The sequence below is a fragment of the Schistocerca piceifrons genome, chromosome 5 (genome assembly GCF_021461385.2).
Source record: "Schistocerca piceifrons isolate TAMUIC-IGC-003096 chromosome 5, iqSchPice1.1, whole genome shotgun sequence".
In the NCBI taxonomy this organism is placed as follows: Eukaryota; Metazoa; Arthropoda; class Insecta; order Orthoptera; family Acrididae; genus Schistocerca; species Schistocerca piceifrons.
Window position 1 is genome coordinate 475,461,659 of NC_060142.1, and position 7,534 is coordinate 475,469,192.

Below are 7,534 nucleotides of genomic sequence, written 5' to 3' on the forward strand. Positions count from 1 at the left end.
AGATGAGCGATGCGGGAGTTAGCATATTTACAGAAGACTATGTCCGTCACGTGTATGGAGGATGTGTGACTAAAGCCGGGCGGCGGCGCTGCGATTGTCCAGTTATAACGCGAGCCCGAGAGAGAGTCAATTACCGAGCGTTCTAGTGCCGACCAAACGTGCTGTTATATGGTCATGGCGGATTCCACTATCGAGCAAACTTTGGCGCCAAATGTGTAGCACTGCGTTCTCGCTCGCACAAGGACACGTGGAGGACGGTGAGCGGTCGACATCGACAGGTTTGAACGTGCCCAGGAAAACAACTTTGGCGCCAAAAGTGTGGCAGGGAACGGCCGACCGTTGTGTGATTCAGCTCCGAGGCAAACAATATTGGTGGGAAACGTGCGGGGGCGACGAATACATGTGGTGAGTGGACAAGGGGCCGCTGTGACGTCAAACTCGGCAAGTTCCAGCGTGTCCAGCGAAAACATGTTTACGATGTGGGAGCGATCGCTGGGCTCGCCCCCAGCGCACCGGCAGTCCAACGCGAGCGGCCGCCTCACGTGACAGGCGTCGGCAGTGTCTCCGTGGGCTGGCCGGCGGGGCCAGGGGGTGGCGAGGATTTGAATTGAACTAATTCAGTTGGAGCGGGGACGTCGTGGCGACTGCACTGCGATATCAAAGATGTGTGCTGATTCTGTTGGACAACAAGTGATGACCGTACTGCTTGAAATAAAGTCTTCAGTCCCTTCCCCCCTGCCAAATCAAAGGACGTGACTTAGGTTACTATAAGTGCAGTTTATTATTTGACGCGATTCTGATAGGTTACCAGTGAAAAAAGATACGTGACGGAGAAAGTTAGTACGTGTGATCGATTATGGTGTTGGGATTTGAACTTGTGATAGAGTTTTGTTATGGATGTAAGGAAAATGGCTTTCTCGCCGACAATATCAGACATCTTGAATAAATAATAAACGATAATAATAAAGAGAAGTACAGTTTTTGAGACATTATCGTGTTGGAATTTGAATTTGGTGCAATTTTCTAGTGGAGGTAGGCCTAAATAATAAATAATAATAATAATAAATGACAATGAATGATAATAAGTGACAATGAATGTTAATAAATGATAATGAATAATGAAACTTCCTGGCTGATTAAAACTGTGTGTCCGACTGAGACTCGAACTCGGGTCCTTTGCCTTTCGCGGGCAAGTGCTCTACCAACTGAGCTACCGAAGAACAACTCACGCCCGCTAATCACAGCTTTACTTCTGCCAGTATCTCGTCTCCTACCTTCCAAACTTTACAGAAACATACCCCAGGCTGTGGCTAAGCCATGTCTCCGCTATATCCTTTCTTTGAGGAGTGCTAGTTCTGCAAGGTTCGCAGGGGAGTTTGGGAGGTAGGAGACGAGATACTGGCAGAAGTGAAGCTGTGAGTAGCGGGCGTGAGTCGTGCTTCGGTAGCTCAGTTGGTAGAGCACTTGCTCACGAAAGGCAAAGGTCCCGAGTTCGAGTCTCGGTCGGGCACACAGTTTTAATCTGCCAGGAAGTTTCATATCAGTGCACACTCCGCTGCAGAGTGAAAATCTCATTATGGATAATGAATAATAATAAACAAAAGTAAAGTTTTGCAGCCATTATTGTGTTGGAATTTGTATTTGGAGGGAATTTTCTAGCGGAGGCAGGTCAATAATAATAAATAATAATAAATGATAAGAAATGATAATGAATGATAATAAATGATAATGAATGGTAATAAATGGTAATAAATAATAATAAAAGACAAGTACAATTTTGTATGCATTATCCTTTTGTAATTCAAACTTCCCGCCTATTTTTTCTGTAGGCTTAGGTAAGTGGACTTAACCCATTTACTCTATTTTCCCGACAAAATTCAAAATTCCCGCCATTTTTTCTGGAGGTTAGGTTAGTAGGCATAGCACAATTGACTTATTTTCCCGCCAAAAGCCACCATCTTGGATGACGTCATGCACTGTTGCCAAGTCTACATGACGCCATCTTGGATGACGTCATCGCCGCCATCTTGAATAAATTTGGCAACAATGCAGTGTGTCGTGATGCGTAGGTTGCCCTATGACTGGCAGCTACTGAAGAAGGCCCCTCCTGCAATTCTATTGCCTTAAAAGTATGTATGTTTGTGATTGTGTACTAGTGGTAATGAGACTTGTCCGATACAAGTACACATGTTCTTTTACACTGCAGCGGCAAGCTTGAACTTTGTTGCATTGCTTCCAAAGCGTAAGAACGGATGAAAGTCTACTATTGACAGTGTGCATGATGGAATGTGACACAAACCTTGAACACCAAACATAATGATCACTTGAAACGAAATATCAATAGAACCTTGTTCACATGTTACATTAAATTATACATAATGTATAAATGCATTAATGAATAATCTATTACTCCCAAGACACAAGATTATAAGTCTGTAGGAACTCAAGAGTCAAAGAAGAAACTGGTACACCTGCCTAATATATAGGGCCTTCGCAAGCACGCAGATGTGCAGGAACACCACGTGGCAGGGACTCAACTAACGTCTGATGTACTGCTGGAGGAAACTGACACCATGAATCATGCACGGCTGTCCATAAACCCGTAAGAGTACGAGGGGGTGGAGATCTTTTCTGAACAGCGCTTTGCAAGGCATCCCAGATATGTTCATTAATGTTCATGTCTGGAGAGTTTGGTGGCCAGCGGGAGTCTATAAACTGAGAAGAGTGTTCCTGGCGCCACTCTACAGCAAGTCTGGACCTGTGGGGTGTCGCATATTCCTGCTGGAACTGCTCAAGTACGTCAGAATGCACAATCGACATGAATGGATGTAGATGATCAGACAGCATGCTTATGTACGTACGTGTCACCTGTCAGAGTCGTATCTAGACGTATCAGGGGTCCCATATCACTGCAACTGCACACATCCCCACACCATTATAGAGCCTCCACCAACTTGAACAGTCCCCTATTGATATGAACGGTCCATGGATTCATAATATTGTCTCCATAACCGTGCACGTCCATCCGCTCGATACAATTTGAAACGAGACCCGTCTGACCAGGCAACGTGTTTCCAGTCGTCAACAGTCCAATGTTGGTGTTGACGGGCCCAGGCGAGGCGTAAAGCTTTGTGTCGTGCAGTCATCAAGGGCACACGGATGAGCCTTCGGCTCCGAAAGCCCATATCGATGATGTTTCGTAGAATGGTTCGCACGCTGACACTTTTCGATGGCCCAGCATTGAAATCTGCAGGAATTTACGGAATGGTTGCACTTGTCACGTTGAACGATTCTCTTCAGTCGTCGTTGGTCCCATTCTTGCAGGACCTCTTCCCGGCCTTCCAGCCGCAGCAATGTCGGAGATTTGACGTTTCATCGGATCCCTGATATTCACGGTACACTTGTGAAATGGTTGTACAGGAAAATCCCCACTTCATCGCTCCCTCGGGGATGCTGTGCCCATCTTTCGAGCGCCGACTATAACACCACATTCAAACTCACTTAAACCTTTATAATCTCCTATTTTAGCAGCAGTAACAGATCTTACAACTTTGTGTGTGTGTGTGTGTGCGTATGTGTGTGTGTGTGTTGGGGGGCGGGGGGAGGGTGGGTGGGTGGGTGGGTGTATGTGCGCGCGCGCGTATATCAATCCCAATGTTTGCCCTATTTCATAACTTTACTTCTTAAGACGAAGGTAGCTAGATACAACAAATACAACAAATAACTTGATTAATAAGTTTCTTAATCAAGTCCTTTCCTATCCTCTCTTCGTGTGTGGTAAAAATGTTTTTGTGTGTATGATTACAGCAATATTCATGATTTTCAGAATCAGCTCGCGGATGTTTTCTCTCTTGTAAAAACAGTTTTTCTTTGTCTGAAAGAAAAAACTATTGTTGTTGTTGCTGGATTTACTCCAGAGACTGGTTTGATGCAGCTCTCCATGCTACTCTATCCTGTGCAAGCTTCTTTATCTCTCAGTACCTACTGCAACCTACATCCTTCTGAATCTGTTTAGTGTATTCATCTCTTGGTCTCCCTCTACGATTTTTATCCTCCACGCTGCCCTCCAATACTAAATTGGTGATCCCTTGATGCTTCAGAATATGCCCTACCAACCAATTCCTTCTTCTAGTCAAGTTGTGCCACAAATTTCTCCTCTCCCCAATTCTATTCAATACCTCCTCATTAGTTATGTGATCTACCAGTCTAATCTTTAGCATTCTTCTGTAGCATCACATTTCGAAAGATTCTATTCTCTTCTTGTCCAAACTATTTATCGTCCATGTCTCACTTCCATACATGGATAAACTCCATACAAATACTTTCAGAAACGACTGCCTGACGCTTAAATCAATACTAGATGTTAACAAATTTCTCTTCTTTAGAAACGCTTTCCTTGTCATTGCCAGTCTATATTTTATATCCTTTCTACTTCGACCATCATCAGTTATTTTGCTCCCCAAATAGCAAAACTCCATTACTACTTTAAGTGTATCATTTCCTAATCTAGTTCCCTCAGCATCACCAGACTTAATTCGACTTCAGTCCATTATCCTCGTTTTGCTTTTGTTGATGTTCATCTTATATCCTCCTTTCAAGACACTGTCCATTCCGTTCAGCTGCTCTTCCAGGCCTTTTGCTATCCCTGACAGAAGTACAATGTCATCGGCGAATCTCAAAGTTTTTATTTCTTCCCCATAGATTTTAATTTCTACTCCGAATTTTTCTTTTGTTTCCTGTACTGCTTGCTCAATATACAGATTGAATATTATCAGGGATAGGCTACAACCCTGTCTCACTCCCTTCCCAATCACTGCTTCCCTTTCATGCCCCTCGATTCTTATAACTGCAATCTAGTTTCTGTACAAATTGTAAACAGCCTTTCGCTCCCTGTATTTTACCCCTGCCAACTTCAGAATTTGAAAGAGAGTATTCCAGTCAACATTGTCAAAAGCTTTCTCTAAGCCTACAAATGCTAGAAACGTAGGTTTGGCTTTCCTTAATCTATTTTCTAAGATAAGTTGTAGGGTCAGTATTGCCTCACGTGTTCCAGTATTTCTACGGAATCCAAACTGATCTTCCCCGAGGTCAGCTTCTACCAGTTTCTCCATTCGTGCGCAAAGAATTCGTGTTAGTATTTTTCAGCCGTGGCTTATAAAAGTGATAGTTTGGTATTTTCATGTCTGTCAACACTCGATTTCTTTGGGATTGGCATTATTATATTCTTCTTGAAGTCTGAGGATATTTCGCCTGTCTCATACTTCTTGCTCACTAGATGGTAGACTTTTGTTAGGTCTGGCTCTCCCAAGGCTGTGAGTAGTTCTAATGGAATGTTGTCTACTCCTGGGGCCTTATTTCGACTCACGTCTTTCAGTGCTCCGACAAATTATTCACGCAGTATCATATCTCCCTTTTCATCTTCATCTATCTCCTCTTCCATTTCTATAATGTTGTCCTCAAGAACATCCCCCTTGTATAGATCCTCTATATACTCCTTCCAGTGGTCGAGCGGTTCTAGGCACTTCAGTCCAGAACCGTGCTGCTGCTGCGGTCGCAGGATCGAATCCTGCCTCGGGCATGGATGTGTGTGATGTCCTTAGGCTAGTTAGGTTTAACTAGTTCTAAGTCTAGGGGACTGATGACCTCAGATGTTAAGTCCCATAGTGCTTAGAGCCATTTGAACCATATTCCTTCCACCTTTCTGCTTTCCCCTCTTTGCTTAGAACTGGGTTTCCATCTGAGCTCTTGATATTCATACAAATGGTTCTCTTTTCTCCAAAGGTCACACTAATTTTCCTGTAGGCAGTATCTATCTTACCCCTAGTTGTATGCGCCTCTACATCCTTACATTTGTCCTCTAGCCATCCCTGCTTAGCCATTTTGCACTTCCTGTCGATATCATGAGACGTTTGTATTCCTTTTTGCCTGCTTCATTTACTGCATTTTTATATTTTCTCCTTTCATCAATTAAATTCAATATCTCTTCTGTTACCCAAGGAATTCTATTGACCCTCGTCTTTTTACCTACTTGATCCTTTGCTACGTTCACTATTTCGTCTCTCAAAGCTACCCATTCTTCTTCTGCTATATTTCTTTCCCCCATTTTTGTCAATCGTTCCCTAATGCCCTCCCTGAAGCTCTCTACAACCTCTGGTTCTTTTAGTTTATCCAGATCACATCTTCTCAAATTCCCACCTTTTTACAGTTTCTTCAGTTTTAATCTACAGTTCATAATCAATAGATTTTGATCAGAGACCACATCTGCCCATGGAAATGTCTTATAATTTAAAACCTGGTTCCTGAATCTCTGTCTTACCATTATATAATCTATCTGATACCTTCTAGTATCTCCTGGCTTCTTCCATGTATACAACCTTCTTTTATGATTCTTGAACCAAGTGTTAGCTATGATTAAGCTATGCTCTGTGCAAAATTCTACCAGGCGGCTTCCTCTTTCATTCCTTACTCCCATTCCATATTCACCTACTACGTTTCCTTCTCTTCCTTTTCCTACTACGAGTTCCAGTCACCCATGACTATTAAATTTTCGTCTCCCTTCACTATCTGAATAATTTCTTTTATCTCATCATACATTTCATCAATCTCTTCGTCATCTGCTGAGCTAGTTGCCATATAAACTTGTACTACTGTAGTAGGCATGGGCTTCGTGTCTATCTTGGCCACAATAATGCGTTCACCAAGCTGTCTGTAGTAGCTTACCCGCATTCCTATTTTCCTATTCATTATTAAACCTACTCCTGCATTACCCCTATTTGATTTTGTATTTATAACCCTGTAGTCGCCTGACCAAAACTCTTGTTCTTCCTGCCATCGAACTTCACTAATTCCCACTATATCTAACTTCAACCTATCCATTTCCCTTTTCTAATTTTCTTACCTACCTGCCCTATTAAGGGATCTGACATTACACACTCCGATCTGTAGAACGCCAGTTTTCTTTCGCCTGATAACATCGACCTCCTGATTAGTCCCCGCCCGGAGATGCGGATGGGGGACTGTTTTACCTCCGGAGTATTTTACCCAAGAGGACGCCATCATCATTTAACCATACAGTAAAGCTGCATGCCCTCGGGAAAAATTACGGCTGTAGTTTCCCCTTGTTTTCAGCTGTTCGCAGTACCAGCACAGTAAGACCGTTTTGGTTAGTGTTGCAAGGCCAGATCAGTCAATCATCCAGACTGTTGCCCCTGCTACTACTGAAAAGGCTGCTGCCCCTCTTCAGGAACCACATGTTTGGCCTCTCAACAGATATCCCTCAGTTGCGGTTGCACCTACAGTACGGCGAGGTCCATGGCTCAGGGAAAAGAAAAAAAACTTTATTAATAAAAGGAAAAAAATGATGGTTTCTAACAAGGAAGTTTACCTCAAAACATCTCATTTAAATGTAAAAAATGCGTAAGATTTAAAAAAAATACTTCTTCATAGAAATGTCTGTATGTAAAGTTTGTTTGCATCAATTTTGTAATTAGATTTAATGGTATATAACATGCAAATATTCTACGTGAAAGTTCAA